The following is a 15,118-nucleotide window of genomic DNA, read 5'->3' on the forward strand; positions in this document are numbered from 1 at the left end:
CAGTAAATACCATCACTGACCAAATAACTCTTCAATCTGACTTTAACCGCGTACAAGAATGGTTGGATGATTGGCTGATGATACTCAACTCTAATAAATGCAAACTTGTCTCATTTACCCGTCGTCATCATCCTCTTCACTTTTCTTATCGGATTAGTGACGTCACGGTGGAATAAGTGGAATCCTACAAATACCTAGGTATCACCTTGACTAATGATCTAAGCTGGAATGCGCATGTTACTAATGTTATTTCCTCGGCTAACAAAACATTGGGATTTCTAAAACGTCACCTTCGCCTCGCTCCATTGCATGTAAAACTGTTAGCCTATAGATCATTGGTAAGAACGAAACTCGAATACGCATCTGCCATCTGGGATATACATCAAGCATATCTCGCCAATGCCCTCGAGGCAGTTAAAAATCGCGCCACCAGTTATATTCATTCCACATACTCTTACAACGTCAGCATATCATCTTTAAAAAAGGAATCTTCCTTATCGCTTCTATCCCTTCGTCGCCGCATTGCCACGCTTTCCCTCCTCCACAGGTTTTACCATTCGACGCTTAGTCGACCACCAGTCATTGTTCCTCCAACGACGACGACGCACGACGTCACGACGTCACGACGCATTGGCCATCCCCAGCAGGTAGCACAACCACATTCACGCACAAATACATTTTCAGCCTCATTTTTCTACCGAGCACCTAAAGACTGAAATGGCCTTCCTCATCAAATCGCGGCCATCACCTGCTCTTCACAATTTGTTCAATATGTAACAACTTTTTATCTACAGAATTTAATGCAATATAACAATTGTTTCTATATGTTGTATTCCCACCCCTTATCTAAGACCCCTACTACGGGTTCTTTAAGGAAATAAAATGAAAATGAAAATGACACTGGGAGAACCTTGTGTGAGCATGGACCCTGTTACACTTTCAGAGATGGATGCGTTTCCTGTTGGGATCTGTACGGACACACATCAGCTCTTGCTTCTCCTTTTTGTGTAACTTGAATTTATTGCTTGTCAACCAGCATTTACTCGGCATGTTCAATAAACTTTCATTTGCGAGTGCGCCTTATGATCTTCTTGGTTTCTAGCAGAAGCGCGTTCATTCTTTTTACAGCGAAACTGTATGCCTAGGCGAAGCACTTGTGGTCCGACCACAGAAACCCTACTGCGGGGGTATGTGCCATTGCATTCGTCTTACGTGACGGATGGACAAATTTCTCGTTGGGTAGACATAGAATTGCTTACCAATTTAAGACATATACATTTATCTATGTATTGTTGCAGGGAAAGGACACAGAAGGGACGGGTTAAGACAAGATCCTGACGGCATAATTATCTTGCAGCAAACGTGTGGCTACACTGATAGTGACGTCGTTTTTCTCTCGCAGCAGAGCGCGCGTGCAGCAGTCTCTCTGCGATTTCGCATTAGGTTAAAAGATGTGTCCCTGTATTTAACCCCTTCAGGTGCGAATTAAGAAAGACTGCCAAGAAAATCATAATTCTCTTCAAAAAGAACTTTATTGAACACCCAGCAAAGAAAAAAAAAGGTTCCTACAGTTGTTTTTTGTTTAGACAAAAAACTTTTGTTACGTGAACAATTGTGCACATCGCGCATCAATGACAATGTTTCAATCTTTGGCTAGAAGTAAGGCTGTAGGTAAGAAATTGCTTGTTTCGGGTAATTTGCTTGTGCAAATAAAACATTTTTTTGGAAACAGTTGAGCGCTACGACACAGGATTTCAGATTTTGGTATGAAATTCGCCAAATCAGTCGTTTGCAGCAGACAAGCAAAGAAAGAATTCTCACTTGCGGCAGCAAACACGGCACCTCGAAGTGTATCCGTGGTGCGTGCATCGTTGAGCGAAGTTAGTAGCGACGTGCCTTCGCCAGTGGTTGATGCCATCATATCTAGTGGAGTTTGTGGGCATTGGTTTAGAGTTATATGCCTTTTGAGAATTACTTGCCTCACAGCGCTGCTCTTGGGCCGCTCGCTTTTGTTGATTGCGATGAGCCTGTGGGCTACATCTGTTTGTAAGGCCATCACATCTTTGATGTCCTTCTTGGAGATGCTTTCTTGATTTGCGTCACGAATGTACTCTATCCAGCCATTGCAAATGGCAAATGTCACGAAGTGTGAGATTACACGGACTGTTCACTTCTTATCCATGTTATCTCTTATCTTATCCATGTTATCCATGTAAACCCTTACGTTGTACGCATGTGGAGAATGCTCTACAAGCCGCATCACAACAGATCCCCTAGGCTGAGGTCGGAATGGTTCTCACACCCGTGCCTTTCTCTTGGTAAATTTCCAGGTCGTGGGCCAAGCCTTCAGCACTACACCGAACAAAGACTTTAATCCCTTCCGGAATGGGCTTCCCTTTCGCAAATTGCTTCGCAACAACCCTTCCCGTAAACGGAATCATTTGCTCATCGATGCTTTGAACTGCCAACGGGACAAGCTTGAGACATTGGATTTGTATTGCACTGATTATTGGTCTTACTTGCCAAAATTTGTCAAGTGTAGGGTCTTCCGGATTGTTAACGTCCGTCACCAGGAGCATGGCCCTGAGTTTGAAAAACCGCTTGCATGGCGTCGTGTCAGCAATTTAGGCAACCTTTGTATCCTCTTGCCAATACATACGTATTCTCGGGTACTTCAGAACTGCCATTCGCATCATTATTCCGAAGAATACCTTCATTTCACCAGCTTTGGTCTGCAACTCAACTCCCTCTTATTGCAAAGCATAAATGTTAGTGAACTTAGCTAGCTCACTGAACATTTCTTCTGTAAAATACTTCAGAAAGTACTGAAGAGGCTCTAGCGGAGCAGTCGCTTCTTGTTGACTGAATGTGCAATCAGTGCAATCGTCTTTCTTTTTGCCTTTAGGTTGAGCTGGCTCTTCGTCCTCGCTGTCTTCGTCAGCAGTACCTGTTGCTGGTCGTTCGCTCTCCTGAGGCTGTGTTAGGGCGGATTACAAGACAAACAAGGCAAACTTACACAATGAATGGTATTGCTGCAGAATTTTCGAGAAACGGACACTTACTGTTTTTTCTACAGTCTCATCCAGGTCATCGTCCGAGAAGTCGCCATCCGACACATTTCCATCGGCAATTTTTAGTAAAAATTGCTCAGCCTATGACGTCGCTACTCTTCTTCTTGAGCGGGAGTGATCTTGGCGGCCTACAAGACGCAAAACACGCATAAGTTGCGTGAGCAGCCTCCGTATCTTTATTAGGATTGCGGCATTGCGGCCTTGAGGCGCGTTGTGCACGTTTGTGTTCGCTTATATATTTATCTTTTCAACACGAGACTCCAGCTAAGCTAAAGTAAATAGTATCAGCCAACGTCAGAAGCCTAAATGAGCAACTTACAATCAATTTTATTTGCTATTAGAAACGTAAGATGGCAAAATTAAAAGACTTGTAGGGGATCATCACGTGCCGGTCCGTAGAACGCGGAGGTGTCCATCTTGAATGATTTTTAGTGCTTGAGCTTCGCCATCCAAAGCGAGATGGCGCTAGGTGTTCACGTGCATCCATAGAAGAGACACTAGGTGATTTTTTCGGTGGCTACCAAGTTATTGTGTTATCGGCAGTGAACTTACTGATGAAGGTGCTCGATCAACCAACTCAAAACGCCAATATTTAACAAGCCTTCTTTTAATCACTGACGCTGCAAATATATTTAGCACAAATGCACGGCAGAGCACATTATTTGATTATAATGGACCACACTTCATACCCGATTTCATTCCCTCGACCATATCTTAAGCGTTCGGTTACTATCAAGACTGCTGCAAGGAGACGGGACCATTTGCTACACTACGCTTGGTTGTTGCGATTACCAGTTCTTACGTCTTCCGCATACGAATGACCGACACCGTACAGAGAAAACTATCAGTCACATTCTGTGCCAGCATCCGCGGTATTAGGTACAGTGATGATCATTTACTGATGCGCTCAGGGATTTGGACAACAGCCATCTATCGGAAGAGATAATCCTCCAACACAGACGTTTCTCATGTTTTCATTTGAAGACCGTGAGAGCAATAATGTGCTTTTGGCGCATTAATACTATCGATGGGGCTCTGTGAATACGTGCAGTACATGAGCGACACTTTACAATCAGTAGACAAGGACAAAAGCGAGACTGTCATTAAACGATGCGTGATTTTTGCAAGACGCAAAGATAATTACATGCTTGACATGATTAAGGCGCAGTCTATCAGTTCGAGTGGGGAAAGGTGTGTTAGCACTACGTCTGTCGATTAGCGTGATAAAGAGGCGGTATTTTTTAAAGGGAGCAGTATCAAGTTTTGAGTACGAGTGGTACGGTCACGCTTGGTGTATTATTGTAGGAATTTTCCGGAGAGTAGACTGTTTAAGTGGCCTCGGTGTTTTCTTTTCGCCGATGTCTGCTGGCGCTAAAATGTTATGAAAGAGTATCAACAAGCCCAGCCCACAGCTGTGCCTATAGTACTTTCTGATGATTTTTGTGCGTTTCCTTCTCGCTCTTTCTCCTATTTGTCTAATCCCAATTTTCCCCTCATCACACGCGCCATGTAGCAAATCTGAAAATTCCTAATGCTTAACTACCTCACCTTTCCTCTTTTTACTCTCTTTTTGCAAAACTCCGCTGCTAACAGTCAGTCAAACAACACTATCACTGTGGAGCGCTGCTGAGCTCTGACTAACCTTCAGTGGCAAACAAATTTATCTTTATTTTCGATGCTCACGTGGGAGAGCAAGTCGGAAGTGGAAACGGGCAAACTTGACCAGCCAACAAGTTATTTCGTAACGGAATGTGAAAACAGGGAACGTGTACATACGTGCCGCTCTTCAACGAATCCCTTTCACGCCGACGTAGGTCGCTGTAAGATGTGGGACTGGTTGGCACTGCTGTTCCAAGAAACTATTTGACGCCGGCTTGGAGCGCTGAATATGTGTCACTCAGTCTGTACTGGTATTCAGTGAATCTGCTCGATGCCAGCTTGGGTTTCTCCATGGGTATGTGCCAGTAGGCGTGTGCCGCTCTTCAATGAACGTATTTGGCTAATGAACGTGGTGGCTAACTAGGTTTGCGCAACTGAGAATGTGCCAACGATAAAAGAGATCGCTCAAATTTCTGCGTTGCTGAGATGAATTGAACCCATGTTACAAAGGGTCCCTCAAGGAAAGCAACTCGACGTGTTAACAGACTGCTCCACAAATTCACCGGATATATGCCGCTCTTCAAAGAATGCCTCTCGAGCAACGCTTTAGAGAGCTGTGCCATGAATTCCCTGTGTATGTGCCGCTCTTCAATGAACCTTTCGCTAAATGGAGTTAATGAGTACGTGCCACTAAGTGTACCGCAAGCGAGGGAACAATTCTCAGCGTTAGCAGGCACCGTCGCGCCACGCTTCTCGTCTCGAAGGCCACGCGAAGGCTTCTCGGCAGCGTCACGGGATGGTGCAGCGTGTCCAGGATTAAGCGTGAGAGAGAGGAACTCGGTTGCTACCTGCGTTCGCACGCACAGGCCTGCCGGGCATTTCGGAGTCTACGCCCATGCTTTGCTGCGGCGGCACTAGATGGCGCCGAGTGCTGGAGTCATGCTGCAGTACATGGCTCACACATTACTAGCTTCTATGGTGGCAATATCGTGCGTCGCCATATTGATTCAATGCTAGTGCATTGTCCATCGACAGTCATCGTGAGATGATTTTCGCCGCAATCTTTTTATTCCGATCACAACTGGACAGTAAACCCACTTCAGAATTCGGAGAATACCTATACCTTGGCGGAACTATTACCAATAACTTTGGCTCGTCGTTCCACATATTTTACATTTGTGCGCTCGCCCTTCGGAAATTATGGTACTGAAAAAGCAAAGTGCGAAAGCACCAGCAAGTGCTAAGCTTCTTGTATTTAATAGATGAGTAGTAAGCAAGCTCGAATACGCTTTCTTTGTGTGGGATCCGCCTGCTGTAAAATTATATCGTTAGACTATAACGTGTTAACAGAAAGGCGGTTAGATTCATCTTAATGAAATGCTCGAGACTCACCCTCTAATGAAAACAAATAACGTCCAGTCTTTGGAAGATCAACCTAAATTTACTCCGCTTACATTTCTGCAAATTATTTTATTTGGTCAAATAATATAGTAACTCCATAATATCTTACAGATTAATGAACTCGTCAGTCGTTTAACAACAATCTTCACTAGAACATAAAGTCATAAGCCCAGTTTTTTCCTGCAATCCTTTGAAGAGTGGAGTTCCTTTCCACTCGACATTTTTGAAGCTAATGAATCTGTAGCGGCACTGGAACACCAGTTTTGTTAAGCTGTATTTACATATGCTGCTAACCTCATATGTGCTTTGCCAGTGTTGATTTCACTGTTTTAGTCACTCGTAATTTTCACTTGGAATGTGATCCCTCCTGCATGGGCCAATTCTTGGCCTGTAATATATTGGATTAGAGAAATAAATAAATGCAAAAAATACGACCCTCCCCTCTTTCCAAGTGCACGCTAGTCATTAATCCGAAGTGAAAGGGGGTTTATTGAAGCTCATTCGAGGGATCGCAAGTAGCTCTTAATGACCAGTCCTAGCCCAGCAGCAGCTCGAGCTCGGGTCTCGCACCTCAGCGGTGGCAGTGCGCACATTGCTACATGCACATTCCCTACTACATAAGGCAGAAATTGGGAGAACGACTTTTCTGCTGCGGGCACTCACTACTAACAATACAAAAAAAGTGCTATAGAACGATTTTTCACTGGCAAATCTCTTGTACTGATTCATGACGAACGGAAGCAGAAACAAACCGAAACACAGCAAGGCACAGAACCGGTAGAAATAATGCTCCGTGGTTTTGAATTGACGTCAGTTACATCTTCCACACTAGTGACACGAAGCGTGGCGCCAATCACCATGTGTAAAACGAATGCATCCGTGATATGCACCAGGAAGGCGCTGCTGCGTCGATCTAACCTGGCATCGCAATATCCGTGTTGGCTTAACATATGGATAATTCCTCGCGCACGTGCGTTGTCGTTAAGCTATTACGTGCACCACAACTTTATCCTACATTAAACGGTTTCTTGTAGACTAGTTGGTTCTTAAACATGGAAGCCAAGCTGCGATGCATAGTTCATACGAAGCGCATATTAAGTAAAGGCAATGAGACTAACTTGCGCCTAATGTTTTGTGTGTTCGTTCTTTCACTTCGAGTGTGGGTTTCGTATCACGCACACATCGCAACTTAGCTTCCATTATATGGAAGCGCCTGCTGCGTTATCGGCCAGACCTGTCTATTCCTGGAAGCGTCGACTCCCGTGAAGTTGCCGTGGGCCGCTGGTGTACTATGCAGGACAATGGTGCGTGTATGCCATTTGGGATCGGCGACCGAAAAGCCGCGCCGCAGGTCGCCAAAACATTCCATCCTGAAAGCCGAAGAACGCCGTCGAGGCGGGCATTAAATGGAGACGCGCGAAGCAGCGAAAGAAAACCCAGCCCACCTTTAAATGAGCGCGTGTCACGAATCAAAACGTGCACAACAACCTATCCCCCGCATTTTCAAGTCCCGAGTTGTGCGGCGTGGCGCTCCGTTTTCGAGGCGAGGAGACCGCGCGGGGCTTGGGTGTTGCACGTTCTAAGCACAAACGGCGGAGGGGGAGGACAGTGCGAAACGAGCGGTAGGCTGGCTTATAACTGCGTCGCAAGACAGGCGGACCCAAATTTATCGCTGCTGGCGCGCGATACTAGCTCGAGAGATAAAAAAAAAAAAGAAAAAAGAAACGTGCGTGAGACGTGGCGCTTATACAGCTTGCTTGGTGCCACTACATCCGACCCGCCTTGCAGAAAATCAACTCCGCCTTTGGAGACTCCACGAGGAGAGCGTGGCCTGCCTCTGCCGAGCGTGTAGAGCATGTCAGCCGGGCAGCGCTGTCGATTTCAAGGACGCCAGTTTCGATACCGGCCTGCTCGGCAGGAGAGCCACCGTCATATTTTTGATCTGCACAGAAAGGCGGCAGCAATGGAGGGGGGAGTGTTGGTAATAAAGAGAAAGGGAGAGAGTTCAAATGAGAGAAGGACAACAACGACAGCCGAATGGCGGCGGTTGCGTGCCGCCGTAAACGGGCACCGCTCCCGTCTCCTCTGTGCTGCGTCCGCCTTGGTCAGCCAGGTGCGTTAAAAACTGTCGTCTGCTACGAACCAAATGAATTAGTTCGTTGAACCTGGATGCTTGCGGAGGCATTGCCACGATGCGAAATGAAAGCGACTCTCAGATGGCCGTCTCTTTTGAAAGCAGGGCGTGGATCGAGCGTTACTTTCAGCCGAATCTAAGGTCTTTTGTATACCACCTTCTCTGTGTGCTCGGGCAAATTCAAACAGCGGCATGTGCAAAAAGCTGATGTCGATGGCACGCAGAGCACTACCGATCACTGATATCTAAAGGAATACATAGCGCTAAAATACAGTTGCTGTTAACGTTTGTATTTCTCTTTATAATTACTATTGAATGAATGTCTACCTTATTTGTTCAATTCTAATGCGCACTTTTCTTGTAAAAAATTATTAAACTTGCGAACAGCGCTACGGCGAAAAGGTCACATCAAGGGCACAAGAACAGCAAGAAAACATTTATTGCACAAAGACTTCATAAATAGTATCCCAGACTGATGCCCCAAATTACGACACTCAGTATAGAAACAGTGATGATTTCAGCAATGCCTCTACTGTAAAATAATTTATGCACTGCGATTGAGAACTCCAGAATGCACTTAAATTTTCCCTAAGCACTTCTGCCCGCAGCTTGGTGCCTTTTGCTGCATTCACGCCATGCGCTTACATTTCCTCAATGACATTTATTGGCATAGTAGAGGAGGTTTATTTAGCACTTATTACAGACATTACGTTACGCACCAAATGACCTCTTTGACTAGTTGTTTGAACGCTCTAAAGGTTGCGCAAGCCAGCAATGAAGTCTTAATAGGCAAATAATGAATTTTATAGCATGATTCCGTAGGAACACTGTACCAGCGTTGGAATTGGAGCAGTAAAGCTTATTGGCTTCGTAGGCCAGCCACTAGTCCAATGGGTCACAAACAGATATTTGCATTTAATTACATGAAACATCTGACCACGTCAAGCGCGTTGTTATACTTGCTGTTGTTCTTCATACTCTGTTGAACACGTACCAAAGCTACAGTAAGCAGGCTGCATCGTTCGTTGCATCGTGCAGAAGAAGGATAAGTTAGTCAGACGGGTCGGTATGCTAAAATAGGAACCCAAGAGACAGTAACCGCAGGGGTAGTGGGTAGATGATAAGCTGATCGACGTAGGAGTGAATCTCGAAGTGACCTCTCCGTAATGCAATGGTCAACGCTTCGATGCGAGTGCTTTAAACGGGGCTGCCTCCGAAGCGGGAACAGAAGAGAAAGCCTAATCCACCATGCCAGAAGGTAATGGTGGAAACGTCAGCGATGTCACGAAGCGGATGCCACCGAAGTGCTGGCAAGTCCACAACAAGCGGAGAGCCTCATGTGCAGCTTCGGTAAGGAGGAGCAACAGCGTCCAGTTGTGTACGCTGGCGATTCCAATATGCCTAGGGCAGTGGCGTAGCCAGAAATTTCGTTCGGGGGGAGCTCACGTTGGAGCTCGGCCTGCGCCTTACAACATTTGACGGGGGATCAAATACATGAATAATAACTCCATTGCCAAAGATGCTACAAACGAATTCTTGGGCCGTACGCACTGTCAAGACAAGCAAAATATGTATTTTTTCATAGAAGAATATATTCGTATGTCCAAAAAATTGTGCCATTAACTGATATCAATGTTTCCACATTTTTTATCTATTTAATAAGTAAAGAAAATATGACACGAGCTTTAGAACTATATCAGTTCGAAACCAGCAAAGCAGTGCATGCTGCTTATATGATAAATGTAAAGGCCAGGAAATGAGCGAGTTGAGGACAAATATTTTGATGAAACTTTGTCTTTCAAGAAACTTGTTTACATTTCTCTACATATGCAACGGCCAGGGAAAAATCGCTATGACGCTGTCCTTCGATTCAATGCACAGGAGCAGTTGTCATCGGTCGTGTGTTGTAATTGCACCGAAATGAAAGTCGCTACAGAGACCACATATAAAAAGCAGGAGTTCTGGAAAATATATATTAGAAATGCGATGACACAATGGAATACACTAATGCGAGAATAAAGTTTGATAAAGGGCAACAAATGGTCACTTGGAACTAAGTTCACTGCATGTATCCACAAATCCTCGCCAGAAGATATTTATATGTACGTATAAGTCTCCAATAAATCTACCTATCTAAGCAAAAATAACTACACAGGGTGTCTCAGCTAATTTTAGCCAGAGTTTAAAAATATACCAATGCACTCTAAGACGACGTAACCAAATGCATGTTGCTCGCTTTCGTATATAGTGTTTCACGCTCATTTGTGTATGTTGTTTATATTAGATCTTTAGTCAAAAATAATTAACCAACTTCTGAAGTAACGAAGCCAGGAAAAATTTCCAATTAGAAAGTTGCAGAAGTAGAACAAAACTTTATTAGCAGAAAGAACTTCGTTGCCCCTAAAACGGGGTAACGCCGTGTGGTCGGGCCCCTATTCCAAGGCACCGCTGGCCCTCGCCATCCTTTCTGCCCTCCGGACGAGCCTGAGCTGATCCCCGAGGGCGGAGCTGGATAGCAATGCCTCCCACCTCGCTCTCGTGTTATCTTCCTGTTCTTCTGTGTGAGCTGTGCACTCCCATGTGATGTGGTAGAGCATTGGTGTGCTCCCACACCACGGGCATATGTCCTTGTATACTGTTGGGTACTATATGTGCAATTTATGTAGGTTTATGTATGTGTCCGTTTGGAGCCTGCGTAACGTCGCTGAGTCCACGGCTGAAAGGTTCCTATGCGGGGCTGGGTAGAGCCTTCTGAATTCCCTGTAGTGTTGCAAGGTCGCTTTATAATTTGTATCGATGGGTGTCGGGTCCTCCACGATGTTGCCATGGGCAGCTCGGCAATTAGTGAAACCTCGAGCCGCCTCATATGCATGGAGGTTCCCAGTAACACCCTCGTGTCCCGGGGCCCATGTTATCGTTTGGGTATACCTGATGTCAAGGTCTCTGTTGATTTTGGTAAGTTTCCGGCGTGCCTTCGCGCCGATTTGTCCCCTCTGATAGTTCCTACATGCGGCCTGAGAATCTGTGACTATTGTTAGTGGAGCATTGCGCTCTATGCCTTCTGTTATAGCTAAGGCGATGGCTATCTCTTCGGCTTCTAAAATCGTTGCTCGGGAAACCGAAGCACAGGCCGTGATTTTTCCTTTACGGTTTACGACAACTGCCACCATCTCCTTTGCGTTGGCCTGATATGGTGAAGCATCCGTGAATCGTGCAGTGTCCAAGTATTTTGTAGTTTTGTCTATGTATTCTGCTCTAGCTTTTCTTCTTCCTGCGTGTAATGTCGGATCCATGTTTTGTGGTATTGGTGATACCCCATATAAAGCTCTAATCTGGCAGGGTAAAAGTTGCAGAGTGGTTTGCAAAACGTCCGAACAAAATGTTTCTGTCTTTCTATCAAGTATTACCGTATTTCAGCTTAATGATGATGCCCGCGAAATAAACACTACGTGGTATGCCCGCTTACACGTCGTGTTGGCACGGCTCCCAAACGTTCCCCGCACAAACAGCCATATAAGCGCTGCCGCTTAAAAGGCGACAGGGCATCGACGTAGGCCTAGCCTGTGCCATTTACGCCACACATGTGCTCCCCCCGCGACAGTTCGTGATAACGATAAGCAGACGCAGAGGTTACCGCTTGTGATGCCGGAAGCAACAAGTCCGTCATTTCGCGATAGCTGTAAGCAAATTGAACATCACTAAACAAAAAAGAACTCAGTTTTCAGAAGTGTAAAAATGGTAGAAAAAGAGTATCCTAAATGGCCAGACACCGTATTTCACGGAATTTACGCATATTTTTCATGCGCTTTCACAGAAAGTGCTCGAAGAAGTCACCTTCTGCAGCGATACAACACTGGGATCTTCTGAGAAGGCTTGTTGTCGCTACCTTGAGCCCCGTCAGTGAAATGTTGTGGCCAACTTCAATTATCTTCTCCTGTAAGGCTTCTGGAGTTGTCGTTCCCGTCGTCTGTACATGATCCTTCTTTCCGTCGTGTATACGTGACCCCACAAGAAAAAGTCAAGAGGGTTGAGGTCGGGTGACCTTGTAGGCCACAGGACAGGCCCATTTCGCCCTATGCATTGCCCTGGAAAGGTAACATGGTCGTGCGTGACTGCCGCTGTGAACTGGGGCCCCGTAGCGCTGATACCACATTGCGTGGCCGGGCTAGTGGCATGTTGCCGCAGAAGTCTTCAACTGGCCCTTTGAGGAACTCACATACCTATTGTCGGTCAGAGTATAGTTAAAAGCACTGCGCCAATGACTGTGCTCTCATATATTCCGCACCAAACGTTAAAGGACCACTCATATTGGTGGCGGGATCTTCCTAACCAGTGCAGATTTTACTCACTCCAATAGAGTGCGTTGTGGAGCTTGGCAATTTCGGGAAAAGTTCGCCTCGTCAGTCCAGAGTACTATGGTGTGAAAGTCAGGATCCTGCTACTCCTGAATCAAAATCCAATTCTCAAAGTCGAGTCTCCTTTGGAGATCGCTTGACTCCAGGAATTGATGCAACTGCAGATGATAGGGGTGCAATCCAGCTGTTTTCAAAATCCTCCAGGTAGTTGAGTTGAACACACTGAGCTGTGCGCGGCGCTGCGCGCGCTAGCGTATGGAGTAGCCGCCACGAAAGACAAGACGCTGGAGCCACCTCATTATTTATGACTGAATATCTCTGCCTCTTTCTTGTGAACCTTCTGGTTTGCTTCGGCAACTCGTATGTGCTGAATATTCTCATCGGGCTTGGTCGCGTGCCCGGGTGCGAAACATTCTTGCAGCCTGCCGTCGCTGCGCGCTTGCAGCTCCTAGGGCAAGGATCATGTCTGCTTCTTCCTCGTTGGAAAAAAGGCATCATGAGATTGCTCGCACTTTAACAGCCGATTCCCGATAGTCTGCTTATCGCTGTCTGGATTTACCACCTACCACCACCACCACGCCCATCAGTCGCTTTACGCAGCGAGAGCAATAACGGTTGTTACCTTAAATCGAAAAGTCAATGCTTGCGTCACAGCCCTCTCGCTTTTTAAGCGGCAGCGAACCTATGGCTGTTTGTGCGCAGAACGCCTGGGAGCAGTCCAATCACGACGCGCAAGCGGGCATATCATGTTGTGTTTTTTTTTTTATTTCGCGGGCATTCGCTCTAAGCTGAAAAACACTAATACTTAATAGATAGAAAGAGAAGCTGATAACGTTTTTCAGAGCGCTCTGCAAATTTCTACTTGGGATTTTTTTCCTAGCTTCGTTGCTTCAGAAGTTGGTTAATTTTCACTAGTTATCTAATTAAACAAAATACAAAATATAGCATGACACACTGCATAGAAAATTGAGCAACATGCATTTGGTCGCGTCGTCTTAGAGTGCATCGGCAGGCTGGAGACAAGTAAGGAGGAGGGGGAATATGGCATGAGTTATGGGAATAGCAGGGGCACTTATTAGTAGAGCTTGCAGAACGGAATAATTTGCGGATAATGACTACCTTCTTCCACAAGCGGGATAACCGAAAGTGGACCTGGAGAAGCCTGAATGGCGAGACTAGAAATGAAATAGACCTCGTACTCTGCGCTAACCCTCTCATCATACAAGGTGTGGACGTGCTCGGTAAGGTGCGCTGCAGTGACCATAGGATGGTAAGATCTCCAATTAGCCTAAACTTGAAGAGGGAACGGAAGAAACTGGTACATAAGAAGCCGATCAATGAGTTAGCGGTAAGAAGGAAAATAAAGGAATTGCGCTTCAAGCTACAGAACAGGTATTCGGCCTTACCTCAGGAAGAGGACCTTAGTGTTGAAACAATGAACAACAGTCTTATGGGTATCATTAAGAAGTGTGGAATAGAAGCCGGTGGTAACTTCGTTAGACAGGATACCGGTAAGCGGTCGCAGGAGACGAAAGATCTGATTAAGAAACGCCAATGTATGAAAGCCTCTAACCCTACAGCTAGAATTGAACTGGCAAAATTTCCAAGTAAATCAACAAGCGTAAGACAGCTGACATAAGGAAGTATAATATGGAGTGAATTGAACACGCTGTCAGGAACGGAGGAAGCCATAAAGCAGTGAAGCAGAAACTACGAATAGGCAAGAATCAGATGTATGCGTTAAAGGGAAGCTGAAGAGTCTGTCGAATTCAATAAGACGCTCATATACAGATGCGGGAACCTTATAAACCATGTAGGTAAAATTTGGGGGGTTTTTTTCAATTAGGAGTGGCGTAATCGTCGGTTAAAATTGCGCTGTAGCTCCGCCCCCCGTCGAATGCCGCGCGCTGCTGCTGACGCTGACGATGCGAGCGGAGACCGGAAACCGCGGTGTTGTGACGTCAACTTAGTGTTCCGTTCCTTCGCAGCCTCCGCGACCGTGCCTCACCGTGCTTGTTTCTGCGTGCGTGCCATCGTAATCTGCTTCGATCAACCCTGCATTCCTTTGTTGGTGCGTCTGCGTGTATGTAGAGTGGTAGCCAACGTGCGCAGCATCAACTGAAGTGGTGGGCCGATCATGCCGGCTTTCTGTGCAGCCTACGGTTGCACGAACACCAGCGGCCGCGACGATGTTGTCTTCCATTACTTCCCACAAGACAAGAAGCTTTTAACGAAGTGGGAGGCTGCTGTGAAGCGAAAGAATTTCAAGCCCTCAAGAACAACAGTGCTGTGCTCCAACCACTTCCGTGACGACGATTATCACCAGAATTTATCATTAAAACGTGCGCTGGGTTTGCCAGTCAAGTCGGCTCGTCTAAGGCCCGGCGCAGTGCCGTCAGTGTTCGCGTACACAAGGAGCTCGTCACCGCTGTCAACGCCAGCTTTCTCGAAAAGAAGGAAGCTTGAGGTAAGAACCTGACTGCGCGAACCATTGTTCAGTGTAGTTTAATACGTGTAAGCTAGTGATTGTTACAATGCTTTTTTCAGATACATGGAGT

This window comes from Dermacentor andersoni, chromosome 11 (assembly GCF_023375885.2).
Source record: "Dermacentor andersoni chromosome 11, qqDerAnde1_hic_scaffold, whole genome shotgun sequence".
Taxonomy (NCBI): domain Eukaryota; kingdom Metazoa; phylum Arthropoda; class Arachnida; order Ixodida; family Ixodidae; genus Dermacentor; species Dermacentor andersoni.